At 33.2% G+C, this 17,452-nt stretch overlaps 1 protein-coding gene and 1 pseudogene across 4 annotated transcripts in view; one reads left to right on the forward strand and one right to left on the reverse strand.

Moving 5' to 3' along the window:
- GRIA4 (glutamate ionotropic receptor AMPA type subunit 4) overlaps window positions 1-17,452 on the forward strand; it is a 344,684-nt gene that overhangs the window by 63,319 nt on the left and 263,913 nt on the right. The gene's annotated exons all lie outside the window — the stretch shown is intronic.
- Window positions 12,889-13,007, reverse strand: LOC111744704 (annotated as a pseudogene).

A 17,452-nucleotide genomic window follows, 5' to 3' on the forward strand; every position in this document is an offset into this window, starting at 1 on the left:
AGCTGTATGGTTCAACTCAAGAAGAGCTTTTAAAAAGCCACAGGAATGTTCAAATACTTCAGTATTGCTAGAGTAAAAGAAGTCCTGAAGAACAGAAGTAGAAGGAGATGAACATATCCTTTTGTGTCTCTGCTATTGAATCCTTAATTATTACATGTGAATAAAAACAGACTGTATAAGTTGCATGTTTTAATAAGAAAAAAAGTATTCATTTTTCAAAATTTAGTTATACTGAGTACAGAACTTATAAAGCACAAAGGTAGCTCTATATAATGTAATTTTCATAAAAATATGTGAGAAAATTAATAAAAGTATTGCTTTCACTATTTTCAAATGAGTGGCAACCAAGTGATCTAATCTCTTTCTTTTATTTATCTTCAGAATAGTCACAGAGTTCATAATTAAGCTACAAAAACCTTAAAGACAAAATGCTTTTGAGCAATTGCTGTAACTCTCTGGTGTGCCCTCTGGTGAATTAAAGTGAAGGACAAAGTGATAACCACAGACAAGCAATGCACTCTTGATACTTGTCACATTAACTGAGCATGAGGTTAACTGGCCAAAAATAAATTGAAGTAGCATTCTTCTAATTTCCTTGCACCAGGAAACATTCCTAACGAACTGCATGACCAGTTAATAAAATAACAACAAATTAAGATGCTGAAAAGAGAAAATAGGCACTGCAATAGAAATAGTAATTTTTTTTTCAAAAAGACTTTCCAAAGTCAAACAAAGAAGTTTATCCAGGTATTACCTCCCTAAACAAAAACAAAACAAATCTTCAATTCAGAACCTGAGAAAGTGCTGGGTATTGTAATTATCATTTTTATTAACTTAGTCTATCATCTGTCAAACTCCTTCTTGTCTTTCATTACCTTTGATCTTAAAAAATAGCACAGCCATGCAGGAATTTCTGTCTAAAAAGAAGGTAACATTTGAATTGAAACCAAAATGAGTGGAAGGAACTAATCATGCAAAGACCTACAGAAAGAGTTCTAGGTTCAAGAAACAGCCATGCCAATGGTCGGGTGGCTAGTATATATAAACAATGGGAATATTCCTAAATGATCAGTTCACAGAGGCAGATGGATTATGCAGGTATTTGTCATGGTAGGGAACCTGGATTTGCTGTCTCATAATCACCTTCTTGTCTGTATCTCCCATAAGCCTGTCTATATGTCTGTCAGTGCAAAGACGGTGTCCATTTCATCTTCCTGCGTATCACTGATGCTTCAAACTCAATATTAGCTAACGTGATAAATGAGAAACTTATTTTATTTAATTTAGTGCTTATTGTATAATTCCTATTCAAGTATACACTTTTAAAAATATTGAAGTATATGTATTTCATAGCCTAAGAGAAAGCTCTATATAAACCAGGATTTGGGTTACTAACAATAGAAAGAAAATCCTCTTTGAATATATGTTAAGTTCATGCAGAGGCCCAATTATGCCTGTGTGTAGAGATAAATGTATATCAGCATTGATTATGAGTTTCCCTTTTCATTTAGAACTGTAATGGACTTTACCCATTGTCTTGATCGTTACTGAGCAAGCATTTCAGATGAAAGAAAGTAGTAATAGCTGAAAATTGTTCTCACTTGTTTTATTCACTCTAATATTATATTTAATTGGGGAAGCTAACGCTTTTCCATTTCAGTTTTCTATTCATAGTTGTTGCCTTATGAATGCAATATGGTTTTTGACACTTTATGAAAGTAGCACTGATTTTGTACTCTACATCTATTTAAGCAACTCTCATAACCTGTTGCTGAATAAATAAGCACTCTGTGTAGTCTCCAAAATTCGCCTCTGAATGTCAGCTTTTGAAATTAATTTCTGAGTGTTTTTCCACAAAAGTCTCATTGAAATTTTCATTCAGCCTGATGTCAGTGAAGCATATCAAGAAATTATGACTAGATGAGACTCTAAATAAGCCATTCCATGATAATTTTCTCAAAAATCTTTAAGCTAAAAGCATCTTATTTTCAGAAATAAATAAAATGAAGTTAATATTTAATCATGGAGGGTAAGATGTGAGGTTATCAAGGATAGAGGAGTCATAAGTGAGCGGAGGGTTGTAGTTAATTTTTTACTTAAGAGATTCTAACCCTAAGTCATGCCTTGGAGAATATAAAAAAGAAAGAAAGAAAAGAAAAAGAAACAAAAGTAAAAGAAAAAAGATTTAGAGATTCCACTAAGAAAATTCTGATTTGGGGGAGGTATTAGTCAAGGTTCTCCAGAGAAACAGAACCAATAGAATGTCTGTCTATCTATCTATCATCTATCTATCTATCTATCTATCTATCTATCTATCTATCTATCTATCATCTATTTATATCTATCTATCATTTATCTATAGAGAGATTTATTTTAAGACATTGGCTTACATGATCATAGAGGTTGGTAAACCCAAAATCTGCAAAGTGCACCCACAATCTGGAGACCCAGAGAAGAGCCATATTGCAGTTCAAGTTCAAAGGCCATGTTTTGGCAAAATTTCTACTAGATTGGAGGAGGTCAGTCTTTGTTTTATTAAGGACTTCAACTGATTAAATGAGGTCCATTTACATAGAGCAGAGGTAATCTCTTTTACTTAAACAAATTAAAATGTTAATGTCATCCAAAAAACAGCCTCACAGGAACCTTCAGAATAATGTATGACCAAATACCAGGGTAACATGGCCTGTCCAAGTTGACACAAAAGTTAACCATCACAAATCTTCCCCATATCAACTTAGCACTTATATAAATTTCCTATATTACATTTCATCTCTGAATAAAGACCATAACAAGGTCATACTTCTGCCTAACATGACAGAACTATCCTGCATACAACTGAAAATGACTAACCATTTCCCAAGAAAGGGATACAAATTCCATCAGTGACATTTACTCTTCTCTTTGATATTATATAATTTAAATACTATGATGTAAAGTTATCGACATTTGAATATTATGATATAAAGTCAGTGCATCCTATGTTACATGATAAGAGGGTAAGAGAGGACATAAAAAAAGATTTTATATACATATAAACACAGAAATGCTCATAAAAAAATAAAGAAATATTCATGACAATTTACAGTCCTTGGTTCTATAACTGGTCATGTGGTCACAGCTGGTATTTACCCCAGCAAGCACTTCAGTTGGTCATGGTACTTTACCTGGCAGATGGCTCACACTGAAAGAGAAAAAAAAAATTAAGCGATTTTATTTTCTGAGTGAAAATAGGTTAAATAATGTAACCAAACAAAAAAATCAGTCTTCCTCAATCTTATTTCAATGGAGAAGGAAAAGATTTTTGGTTTATATACACCCAATCTATTCCAAAAAAATATACTTCGGAAATATTAAATTTTAAAGAATCGTTCATATTTTTATACTGATACATGAAGTATCAGTATAAATTTTTTAATATAGTAGAAAACAACAGTGCATTGACTGATGTTCTTATAAGGATAGTATATTTTTTTAAATCAAATTTTACTAACTCATTGTAAAGATTACTTGATATTCGGTGTATGTTTTGTTTCCTATAAGTCATGTGAGATTTGAAATTTTGAATAACTATTTTTATTGATTCTTTCTGTGGGTAAAAAAATAATAGGACTGGCCTCTGGCTGAAAAGGGACAATATTCCTGGTATGTCTGGGTAGTAGTATTTATGATTAGACAGTACATCTACTTATTGATTACTGCCACCTGGATTCCTTTGAATCAGTGGTTTAGTCACCAAAATATTCTGGCCTGGCGAAAGTGAGAAAGCGAGAGAAGGAGAATAAAGAAGAGTTCTCCTTTACACACCCAGAAGACTGAAATATGTCCACCGGTATTTTTGAAATATGGCATATTGCATTTTTCTCCTTAAAATGCAATAGAGTTTAGCTGACCCTCAATATTTCTACAGATGCTTATGTAGTCATCTTTATTAATTTTTTAGTTTTCACTTTCTCTTCATTTCCATTATCAGCACCAATGTATGCATTGCTTTTAAAGAAATGACGTTTTTAGTCACCATCCAAGAATGACTTCACATGCAGCCATAAGTAGAGAACAAGAAACTGTGGCCTTATGAAGAAACTAGGCAGTCCCTTACGTTTATTTCCACCTCAAATATTACTCTATTTCTCATATATATATATATGTATGTATCTGGTACATTTTACAGATCTTCACAGTCTGCAAAATAGGAATAAGAACATCATGATGAAAATAAAGTAGAATAGGAAATAAATCCATACTTTCCACAATATACATAATATGCAACAGGACTGTGTTAAATGCTAGATATACAATAGTATTGAACTAGAGAGTCATGTTCTCATGATACTTACAATTCGTTCATCATTTCTGCAGTACAGTTGCATTGCACATATCTTTTGTGAGAAAGATTCTGTTTTCAGAGATATAGATAGTTAACACATAATATACACCTAATACAATTTTAGCAAAGATGGTGGTGCTAAAAAGAAAAAGTCTCACACCCTATTTATATCAAGGGGATCTAACTTAGTCTAGGTGATCAGGGAAGGCATTCCCAATGAGAAGATACAAAAGGTGATACCCGAAGAATGATTTATCCAATAGATTACCTGTGACAAGAATATTCTAGGCAGTCACGGGGATGAGGAGCACAGCATAGGGAATGCAGTTGGCATTAATGTAATGGCTAGGTGTAGAGTCAGAAGAGAGAAAGAGCAATCAGGGAGATCGTTTTGTAAACTATATAAATATCTAACCTATGTAAGGTATCCTTGAAACTAATATTAAAATTAAATTAAAAAAATATTCTAGGCAGATGAACAAGTGCCAAAGAGCGAGAAAGTGGGTTAGGTATGAAGATGGAGGATAGATGTTTAGATTTTACTTTGACATTAATCAAAATATAAGATTACTTGCTACTTTTAATCAATACATGTATTTTATCATGAAGATGTTAAATGGTTCAATTATTCATGGCTTTGGTTATTTGGAGGGACATAAAGTAAGGATGGTAAAATTAGAGAAATTGTAAGGAGAGAAGAAATAATGTATTAGATTATGGGACAAAACCTTTCATTTGAGAAACAATGAAAAGACTCAAATGGCTTCCTCCAAGCGTTTGTCTGTTCTCTGACGCCAAAATTTAAGCCTTTGTGCCCAACTAAAAAGCACATTCCCCAGGAGAGTGTGTGAATTGTATACATCCTTTCTGACCCATTTTATGACCTAGAACTTGGTGTCTTAATTCTATTGTAAAACCACACAATTTTGAATTAAATCGAATTTTGGATAAATTTAACCCATCAGTATACTTCTTCTACTGTAAACAGGCTTCTAAAATTCTCATTGTCATAATTACTTTAAAGCATATTTAAAATTGTGTTGCCATAATATTATGCTATTATTTACAGAAGTCATAATAGATACCAAAAGAGTATCACTTTCGAGTACAAAGTTTTTCAAAAACATTGAACAGAATATTTATTTTTCTAATTAAAAGTACTGGTCTAGTTACACTTCTATTGCAATTGTATTCTCTCCTTTCCTCAGTGTCAGCAAGTCATGTGATATAATACCTCTCATGTAGTCAACCCAGAACTTCATGCTTTAGGTTCAGCCTCTGTAGCAGCCAGCTTTTGCAGAGTAGGACCTCATGAGGTTGTGACCTGTAGATATTGGGAAGCAAGATTATTTCTTAACTTTGAAGCTTAGTCTGTCTTCACTGAAAAGCCATTGAGTTCCTGCCAGCAGCTTCTGGGCTACAAGTTTTTAATTTGTGCTTATCCTTACACCTTAGCTATCCCCTTTATCTAGAGTGGCCTTCTGCTAGCCTTGGCAAATCATTTTACTTACATTTTTCCCTAGCACCTATCCTTATATCTTTTTTTTTTCTCCAAAGTCAGAGAGAGAGAAGGAGAGGGAGAGAAGGAGAGAGAAAGAAAAGTGTGTGAGAGAGAACAAACATAGTATCTTTGTCCCTCTTGATCCCATGACTTCTGCCCTGTCTGAAAGAGTATAACTTTGATGTTAGTGGCAATCCCACCATTCATTCCTGCCTTTAGCACGTTTATTCTTAACTTTCCCTTATATTTAATATAGTTGACATTTTTCTTAACCCAACTGATTTCATTTGCTGACAGAAGCTACTCTTTTTTTCTTTTTTCTTTTTTTAAGATCTAACAGTTTGGGGGCAACTTTAACATTTGACCAGTCTGCAATACATACATGGTTAAATTTGCTCTGTGTAAGCTAATATAGTAAGTAGTAATTAGTCACTTTTATCCTAGTGGTAATTAACAAACTCTGATAGGATTACTCTTAATAGAATCAGGGAGAGAGAAAGTGTGAATAGGGTTGAATAGAAAGCATACTTCTGAAACAAGGATTCACAATAAAGGAATTAGGGATGAACATAAAGCCTACTTTACAATATATGCATGATCAAAATGTTTTGATAATAAATATGTAAATATTTTTAATAAAAAGATCTAGGCATACTCTTAAAATTTTGAGAATATTCACCTACCAACCATGGGTAGTCATTTTCTTGCTAAAACCAGAAATTGATTCGAGTGACCTTTTTCAGAGATTAAAAAAAAAAAAAAATTCACATTCCAGATACCACTTGTTTTTAATAAAGGCAAAGTTATTAAAGAATCTTAATCAACTTCAAGATTGAATATTTAAACTACAGGGTAATTAATTTTCCTGTCAGTCATTTTTTCCTTTTTCTCTGTGTGAATGTGTCTTTTACATTTAGTTTTGTCTTCTCATCTTTAAGTGAGAAGATTGAACTTTTCATTGGATCCTGCAAATTAGTCAGAACTGGTCTTTTATGACAGTATGTGTGATGTGCATGCGTGTGTGTGTGTGTGTGTGTATGTGTGTGTGTACATGTGAGGAAAGAATCACAGTTACCATATTCTCTTACATAACTGATTATATGAATCCTCTTTAATATTAAGACCTTTTAAAAATTAGGCTTGAAATGTAAACAGAGGGATATGTTTCCTGGGTGAAACATGTCTTCACTGTATGTAGTACTGCATATGAACAGCCAAGGACAAAGAGTAGAGATCAAGAAGCCAGGTGGTAGAACCCAAAAGTGAATAAGCAAAATCAGATGCTTCCTGGATAGTTTGTATTGACTCAGAAGAAAACAGTTGTGGCACTAAAAGATAAGAAGAAAATCACCTCCTCCCTGTTCTTCGAGGGTTTTTATTTTTCTAGTTACTTGGTTGGTTGGTTAATTGGTTGGCTGGTTAATTAATTCTTTAGTTTAAGACTAGCAGGCTGGGAAGTGCAGGCAGGCATAATTCTGTGGTACGGATTTTTATAGATAAGTTATAACAGCCCAGTTAGATTGCTATAGGCTTGTTGAAGGCGACAAGACTGAGTAATTAAAAACAAAAAACAAAAAACTCCAGACAGTAGTGTTTATATAGAGAAAATAAAAGAAAATAAAAACAATATAGAATAAGGAATTTCTTAGAAAGAAATATAATCTATTTCTCTTGTACAATTTAGTGAGAAGAAAAAATTAAATTTTCTTATGAAAATCAAACTTGAGGTCTATAAAGGTGTCGATAATAAACAGTTTGCTTGACTTAATTAAAGTTAGCTTTCAAAATCTATTTCCTCACTGCAAAATGAAGATAATAATACTTTTATCGTAAGACTACTTGATGATTAAATGAATTATTTTATTAAAGCATACTTTAAAATGTTATCACATAATGTTAAATAGTACATGTATAAATACACATTGCTAGATTATAAAACCATACCTAAAGAGAATATTTAAAATGAACACAAATGGAATTACAAGTTAAGGCCAGGATGCTGACTTATTTGGAAGATACATGATCCTTAAGACATAACGGATTTAGGGACTATTTAAATTCGTTAGTGCTGATGATGTTGATGATGACAAAGACAATAACGATCATGAGAAATAAAAAAGTCACCATTTATTGAGTACCTCCTATGGGCTAGATCTGTTTTAGAAACATTACATATGTAATCACTCATTATTTAAAAAATCATTTGGCACTTGAGTGATTTATAGATATTAATCTCCATAATAAACATTATTATTGGGAACACTTAAACTCCAATGGAACCTCTGCCCTCAAATCATTGAGTGCTATTGGAAAAATATATGAATTGGGACAAGTTAAATATCAATAAAATATTTGCTATTGCTCCAAACTTCTGTAGCTCCATCCTTTTTACTGGAGAGTCCATCCCTTTTACTGTTTTTGAATGTAAATAACTCAGATGATCACCAGAAAAAATATTCACCTTAACCTATTCTCTTTGAAACTAGAGACTTTGCATATTAAGTAAGTCAGTGCATGAATTGTAATTATCCAAAAATACAATGGTTTCATCTGTAACATATCAATTGGGTAATTTTTCATTTATAAAGTTATGCAAATAATTTAATATAAATTACTAAACTAATTTATTATTGTCTTTATTTCTTTATTTCAGCTAAATAAAGCAGTTTTGAGCATCACTAAAATATAAATGGACACAAAACATTCAAAAGAAAATTATAGCATTTTTAGTGAATATAGTGCTTCTTGAAAAAATACACAAAAAAGCACATGCTAGACTCTGGATTTATAGTATGTATTCTGCTATTAAATAGCTTGGTCATTATCTGCCTTAGACTTCACAGAGGGCATGGAGTTGAAAGCTTCAGCTATATCCATACCACTTTATGTTATTAATATGAACAGATCGTGTTTTTTTATGTTTTCAGCCACTTATTAAAAGTCATAACTAAATAAAATAAAGGATCAGAGTCGAATCAAATTATCATTTTAAAAACAGTGGAAATATAACTAATAATAGAGTTTGCTATTTAATTCTCTTGCAAACTGAACTATTTGTGGATGTTAAGAAAATAATTCTTATCTGTGACTCCATTCTTGCATCTTATTAATATGCAGCTTAACAATAAACAGGCAGATGACATCTGGCCGGGGGAGAGGGAAAACATTGTTTGGTAAGGTTTACGATTTCTAAAAAAAAGCTAATTAAAAAACTTAATCAGTGGTTTTGCTTTTAAAAATAGAGAAATTTTTTAAATGTTTGATTGTAGAGCAGTCTATGTTTTTTAACTCTAGAACTTAAAAAAGAGAGGATGTAAATATTTCTAAAGACATGCTTTCTTTGATGACCAGAGGAAGAATCTGACATTTCTTCCTTTGTGTTCACACAGCGCAGGTGTTCTTTTTAGCATGGTAGTACATGCTTTCTATTTTATAATTGCTGGCGTACCTGTTTGTTCATTGTAAACTCTGACACATTGCATAATATTTTATCTTTCCTTCCATCCTTCTTTCCTTCCTCTACTCCCTCCTTCTCCCCTTCCCTCCGTCTCTCTCTCCAGAAACATGTTTCTACATTCTACCTAGTCCAGACATCTAATCTCTTGTTTCTAAGCATTATAGTACTCTGTGTTGTGTATTCACTACTTTTTACCCATCCTTTCTCCTAGTAGAAGACTCCCAGTTAGAGAAATCTAATTTCTCTAACTCCCAGTTAGAGAAATCTAAATCTAAATCTAGATTAGTCCCGTGTCTGGATGTAGTGTCCTATAATACAAGAATCTAAGTAAAATTTAACTGCCTGTGGAAAACAACTTTACTCAAAAAATATTTGAGAGCCAACTATGTGTGAGACACTCTTTGGAGTGCTAAAGACAGTGTACAAGACAGACAAAAATCTCTGTCTCCTGAAGTTTTTATTTTATTAATGTGCTTAGAGGATTCAAACTTTGAATGAGCTCTCATCTGTATTGCCTATGGTGTTTGTTTCTGCGTTCAGTTTAGAGCACTTTTTAAAATTATAAGGCATTTTTAAGTTTTAGCACCCATTTACTTTGGAAACTGTTTTTATCTTTCTTTTCTATCAACAAAATTAATATTAACCGAAGGATTACATTAACAATGCTCTAATTTGAATGTTTTAGTCTTAGAAGTAAATAAGATATTGTGTGTATAAATTATATATATGGATATACAATATTATAAGTTTTTTTTTTACTTCTAAGTGTGTAACCTTGGATAAATTATTTAACTTTTTCTAAGTTAAAGTTTTCTTATATGAAAATGTGGATAATAGGCTCTACTTGACAGTGCTATTGTGATGGATAGAAATATCGTATAAAAAATATCTTGAAAAATATCTTGATAAAAAATATCTTGAAAAATATCTTGATAAAAAATATCTTGAAAAATATCTTGATAAAAAATATCTTGAAAAATATCTAGAGCAGAGGCCAGCAAACTACAATCCATGGACCAAATCCAGCCTGCCACTTGTTTTGACGAACAAAGTTTTTCTGGAACACAACCATGCTCATTTCATTTGTATGTCTATAGCTACTTTCTCATGATAAAGACAAATGAATAGTTATGACTATATTGCTCACAGAGTCTAAAATATTTACTATTTGTTCTTCGAAGAAGTTTGCTGATCCATGATCTACAGAATAGCAGAGACTTAATAAACAGTAGTTATTTTTAATTCCTGATATTTGAGGAATTACTTATTTTGCATAGATCTGCACTTCTAATAGAAATATGAGCCACATTTTGAATTTTCCAGAAGGTATATTTTAAAGAAGGAAACAATTAAATTAATTTAATAATATTTTATTTAACCTAATATCATTTCAATATGTAAAATATTTCAACACTAATCAATGTAAACATTATTAATCAAATATTTTACATTTTTATACTAAATCTTCAAAATCTGGCATGTATCTTACATTTACAGCACATCTCAATGTGCTGTAAATTAGAAACTAGAAATGAAAATTTCTACATTGACTAAATGGCTACTGTATTGGACAGAGCCGTTTTTGACAATATAGGATTTTATTATTTTTATTACTAACAATAACAATAATAGCTACCATTAACTGGCCACCTACTATGTCACAAAATCTGAACAGATGTGGAATCTAGGCACTAAAGTTAACAAAATAACTTACTTTGCATAGCTAGTAAGAAACAAATCTGAACCCAAGACCTTGCTTTATTGGACCTTTTCTCCAAAGATCATACTCAAGGCTTTGGTTTACCTTTTTATGCTAGAGCACACCCTGTTTAATTTGAACAGAAAAAAATACATATTAACTACACATTTCCCAGCTGCATATTAAGTTTGCAGAGGACTGTATTTAGCATCTCAGATTTTTTTATTTTGTTTTATGTTTTGTTTTGTTTTTGAAAAGCTCAATTACAGACCTTGAGATCTACCATCTATTCCCAACCTATTCTCTTCTCTGTTGTGACAGTGTCTGCCAATCAGTGCCCTATCAATGGTCCTCAGTCCATGGAATGGCCGGCTGCATGGCCAATGTCATCGTCACTTGTCAGCATTACCTTCTCTCTTATTGAGCTTTTTATGTTTTCATCCTGGTGTGAGAGTAAGGAAGTATGGCGGGGGGTGGAGGGGGGTCTTATCTTGTATCTCACATTTTTCTTACTTTGATTTGAAAAATGTGGTCTTTTCTAAACAATGCCAGTTAATCAATGCTACTTTTCTAACTTGCAGGGAACCAGTATGTAACTGTTTGGAGCACAGTATTAAAGTCCTTTATTCTTCATAGTCACATTTATTTGTTTTCGTTTGCTAAATAGATGTTTATTTGGCAGGAAATGAGTATTTAATTTAGGTGTTTTTTTAACTTTTTTGTGGGGGAGAAGGGGATCTATTCCTTTAACCTAAAGATTATGGAATCCAAATTCTAGAGGCATGAGGTATTCAAACTAATTACACTCACTTATTAACTTCTAAACACTTCAAATAGCATTGCATTCTTGTCTCCAATTTGTATCCCATTGTTTAAAGTCTTTAGTAGATCCCAATTTGACCTCCGGATAAGGGGCAGGTGAACTCTTTTAAATGGCATAAAAACTTAATCCTTTAGCATTTCAGTTCACCTGAAGAAATCTTTAGTTCCCCAAAGCCATCAACCTCCCTGAGTTGTCTGGACTTTTATATTGGCTGCCCCTACTGCTGCGCTGATTGATTTCTCACCATCTCTTTCCTATCCCATATCTCCCTTAGGTCTGGTTTACATACACTGGTAAGTTTAGGAGTTTCTTTTTCTCTGAAGCTTCCCATAAATCCCAAAGACTTGTTAGGCATTTGACCTTGATTCACACAAGGCCCCAAGTGTACCTTCAGGGTAAGACTTCTTACTCTGTATTATCATTGCCTATGTCCAAGCTGGATATAACTCTGAGAACAAGGATGGTGTCTTACTCTTATTGGACCTCAAGCCTAACATAACATATCCTACAGAGCCTAACGGCAAGGCAGGACCTCGCTAAATATATATGGAGTCAATTAAACTGTTTTTCTTTAATGTGCAAATAAAGTTATGTTGTATATGTTCATTATTTTATAATTGTGGGTTTTCTAAATGCATTCGGAATGTACCAAAATGAATTTAGTCTATTTAAAGTGATTAAAATTTAATAACAATAATTACTCCAGAGTTGGCAGGATATTACTTCTTACTAAAATTTAATTAATTAAAATGTTAACACCCCATAAGGATTTTTAAAGTACATTTTATTTTATACAAAATGCAGTGTCAAAGAGGTAAAAGAAGTGTTTTTTCACTAACACATTTTATATTAGAAAATAGCTATTGTACATATTTTCTAGTATACTTATTACTTTATTATTTTCTGAAAAAAAAAGCACTTAAAAGAACACAGTGAGTAGCTTTATGCTGATGTATGAGAAGACATTTAAAGGTGATTCTTTTTTTTTTTTTTTTTTTTAGGGGAGAGAACACTTGGTTGACCTCATAGATTGCAAAAACCTTGTCAGCTTACAATCCCTTATTTTTTTTTTTATTTTTTACGCCTACAGCACCTAGTCTTCCTAAGTGGTCTCCTATCCAAGTACTAACCAGGCCCGACCCTGCTTAGCTTCCGAGATCAGACAGGATCGGGCTTGTTCAGGGTAGCATGGCCGTAAAGGTAATTCTTAACATATGTTGGAACACAACATCCCTTTGAAAATCTGATAAAAGCTATAGGCTCTTTCACACACTTTCAAGAAAAATGTCTACATGCACATATGCTCACCAATTTTGCCTATAATTTTAGGGCTTTTGTGTTTCATTTAAGAAAACTATGTTAAGAAATCCTAAGCTAAGGTCAGCCTAAAAAGACCACGGACTCAGCTGAGAGGTGAAAGAACATGAGTGTTAAAGATGGCCATGAAGCTTGTGCTTCAGAAAAAGAAGAATGCACGAAGCTTTATAAACCTCTGTGAAATTCTCCCTAACTTAAGTGTTCCCAAGATGGCTTGAATTGTTTGGAATCAAAACACTTGTGCTCATTCATTTATCCACCTCTTTAATTAAGAGATATTTATTTGGTCCCCATGGTGTACCAAGAACTGTACTAGAAACCAAGGGAGTTGCAACCGTGGAAGAATAGTTATTATTTTAAACTGGCAATTCTGTATTTCTCACATAAACTAGAATATCATGCTAGAAATAAGTAAAATGAATTCATTTGTTTAGAAGTTTCTGCTTACAGTACACTGATTTTATACCCAGTAACCACTTTTCATTTATTATTACTATTGATATCATGTGAAACTAAATGAACTTTTTAATGAATTTTAGAACCATAAAGTATAATTTAATTATATTAATAGTAAATTACTATAATGAAAAATTTTAATGTGACATATAATCAATGTAGTGCAATAACAGTGTAAGGTTATGGTTTTAAGCATCATAATAGTGCCCGAAATAGGATGATATTTTTAGAGAAACTTAATGGAAAACATTGCATCTCTTGATTCCCTTGAAATTATTTATCTACATGGAGAAGTCTCAAATTAAGATACCAGTCTGTGGCTCCAGGCAAGCTCAGGGAGGGTTAGAGCTAATTTTAATTCTCTGTGCCATGTATCAAGACTCAGACTAGGATATGTTTCCCTAGTAACATGGACTTTCACAATGAGATACAAGGGGAGACTGATCAAATCAATATAGAAGTAATTGTGGCCTCAAGTAAACTGCAATGAAATCAAGGAAAACTTTTTGTATATAATCTGTCAGAACACCAGAGAGAATGTACATAAACAATCACCCCGGAAATGAGGACACTGCACTATGTGCATATGATATTGTTATCCGTTATACTTGTTGATGACACTAGACACTAATTATGATCCATGTGCAGGTGGGGCTGAGAGACCTATTTATGAACAACGGGCCTTTTCACTCAGCACATGCCATGATGATTCTTTCGTTTTGCAGCTGCAACTGCTATTCGTAGAACATGCTGCTGTTTAAAGCATTTAGATGTGAAGTTGGTCCCGAATCTTTGCACAAAAGAGCCACCCTGTTCTTGAATATTGCCATGTCATTGTCATCTGTCTGAGTTATCCTAACTTCCTACAACTACATCATATTTTTTGAGAGTATACACAGAGCTTTCTTCAAGTACTCTGTACTCTTTACTAATGCTAAAACTGACAAGAGTTATGTTTTCGTGAAAATTATTTACATTTTAGGCATTTGTTTTCTCTTCATTCATTCAGAAAATATTTGTTGAAGACCTACTGTGTGTGTCCCTGTCCCTTTCTATGTGCTACATGCTAAAGATAGAGCAGAAAGAAGACATACTTTCCCTGGACTGTTTTTTGGTGCACCAAACTTGCTGTTTGATTTTAAGATAACTTGTGTAAAAAGTTAATAAAATTATTCAGTAAACTAGCTGTGCTCTCTAGAACAATATTATATCACATAACACTGAAATTTGAACATGACCATAACTTCGGGTATTGTCAGTCTTCTATGCCATTTGGATATGGATACGACATTGATGTCATTTGTACATTTGTGTTTTGTTTCCTAATCCATTCTTCCAGAAGTAATATCGTAACTTTTTCTTTATAATGACACTTTCTGTTTTCTACTTTTTATCTCCTGTATTAAAGTATAAGCGTGTATAAAAAGCAAGGGCTATGTTTATTTATCTTCGTTTCCCTTGTTAAACCTCACACAGAACCTGATACACACACACACACACACACACACACACACACACACACACACACACAATGAAACTTCTTGCTGTTCATGACCACAGGCATATGTTCTTGCTTTGAGCCCTCAGAGCCTCTTCTACACTTGCTCTCCCTTCTGCCTGAAACATTCGTCCCATAGATAGCTGCCACATGGCTCACTCCCTCAGCTTAAACATCACCTTAATAGAGAGGCTTTCCATAACCACCCTACTTAAATTAGAAACTGCACAACTCTCCTATCCCACCACTGCCCATACTTTCCATTTTCCTTACTCTGCTTTATTATTCTTCATAGCATTTATTTTCACTCGGCACCTTTGTCTATCATCTCAACAACCAAAAGCCCTGTTTTATTTTCAATGCCTAAAGCGGTGCCTAGAACCTAAGTGGACACTCAATAAATATTTTTGAATGAATGAATGAGTGAATGAATGAATCAATGTTATAAATCTATGCATGTCATATACTGTATAAAAAGCATAGAGATGTGATGATTTATTACATAATACTGATAAGACATGAAGAGTGCAGGTAGATGCTCCTATAAAGCGTCCCTCTGCCATGATTACACAGCTCACAGTAGCAAAACATTTTTTGACAACCATTGACTTAATGTGATGCACTAATTATATCTAGGATAGGTGAACATATTTCCAGTATTCTACTATATCATCTTCTTTAATTAGCAAGACAACTGCTTTGGCAATTGCAAGCTGATGTCAGGCGCATCTTGCTAAACCAGAGTAGATCATTCCTGTTAGTAGTCCCAGCTCCATGTGACCCAATTAGTTTCTTCCATGTTTAAGCCTCACTGCCAACAAAAGTGCTCAAATCTCATGTGACCAGTAAATAGACAGATGCTGGCAAATTCTCAATGAATCTGTCTCATGTCACGTTGACTCTTTCTTTTGCTTTTCCCTTATATGTCAGCAGATGTCTATACACTAACAGTGATGTTCATCTACTCACATGCTCAAGCCAGAAGCTGGGGTATCATCCTTGAATCCTTTTTAATTCCCTCCTTAAATCCAGGCATTCAAAATGCCAAATCAGCTCTGTCTTGAAACTGCCCCTTTCTTTTAATTCCCACTGACAAATTAGTTTAAACCACCATTGCCTCTTATGTAGACTAGTGCATTACCTCTCCACTGCTTTTCCTGCCTCTGATCTTGTTCCTCTCCAAAGCATTCTCCTAGCAACACAAGGCGGTCTTTCAAAAATTGGCTTCTCTTTATCTTCAAAATAAAGTCAAATTCTCCAGCATGGCATGAAAAGCCATTCATGAATAGGCACCTGCATCATTTTCCAGCTTCCCAGCTACTCCCAATCTCTTCGAGCTCTAGTCATGCTGAGTTACCTGGGAAATCCCTAAAGAAGTTGTTCTCTTCCTTGACTTTGCACTTTGCACATGTCATTCTCTATACTTGGTAAAATTTTCTCTCATTTTAGTGAGGTTTATTCTCCCTTCTGGTTTCAGTTTGAAGATTCATATCCAGAGACTTTTCTTGATCCCCTGAGACTGAAATAGGCATGTTTCATCTGTATTGATTTGTCATGCTGTGGTCACTCCTATCATAGGATTTATCACATAACGCTGAAATTCCTTACTTCCTCTTTACAGACTAGCCTACGAGTATTCCTTCAGTTTTCAACACAGCGCTTGGCACATAGTAAGTGTTCAGCATTCTTTGTTGAATGAGTAAGTCCTTGGCTTACAGTGAAAGTGTATTTATATGGGTGGAGATGATAGAGGATATGTCTCTGTATTACATCTACTTAAAAGTCATTTTTAGAAGTTTACTGGTCCCTGAAAACAATCGGGGAGCTTTAGAATATGTACCTGCATGATTTTAAAGTAACGAATTTCTTTATTTCAAAGTAGAGTGTACTATTGCATGTGATCAAAAATTCAGTTCCACTATTGGAGAGATTGTACATGTTCATATGAATATGAAATGAGGTTTATTTAAGGTATTGGCTGGTACTTTCAGCAGGTGTGAGGAAAACATAATTTTTAACCTCCTTAAATGCAATTAAATAGTGTGGGGAAATCGTTGATTGAGATTGCACCTTCACTTAGGCTCTTCCACCTGAAAAAGTGTTAATTGTTGCATGTGTGACAGCAACAGAAAATGAAGAATAATAAATTAATAAGTATAATACACTTTTGGACTTGATTCTATGAAATTTTAAAGTGACTTAAAGTTAAGTGCAATTTAAAACCATAATTTTTAATTTATATTTTTACTGAAGACTAAGTATTTTATCATAGTAATATATTAATTTTTTTAAACATTTACATCTTATACCTTTTTTTAATTATTGAAGAAAAGTTAACTTTACATGTTTAAAGATAAACCATAAGTTCTAATTA

The sequence above is a fragment of the Pteropus vampyrus genome, unplaced genomic scaffold (genome assembly GCF_000151845.1).
Source record: "Pteropus vampyrus isolate Shadow unplaced genomic scaffold, Pvam_2.0 Scaffold139, whole genome shotgun sequence".
NCBI lineage: Eukaryota > Metazoa > Chordata > Mammalia > Chiroptera > Pteropodidae > Pteropus > Pteropus vampyrus.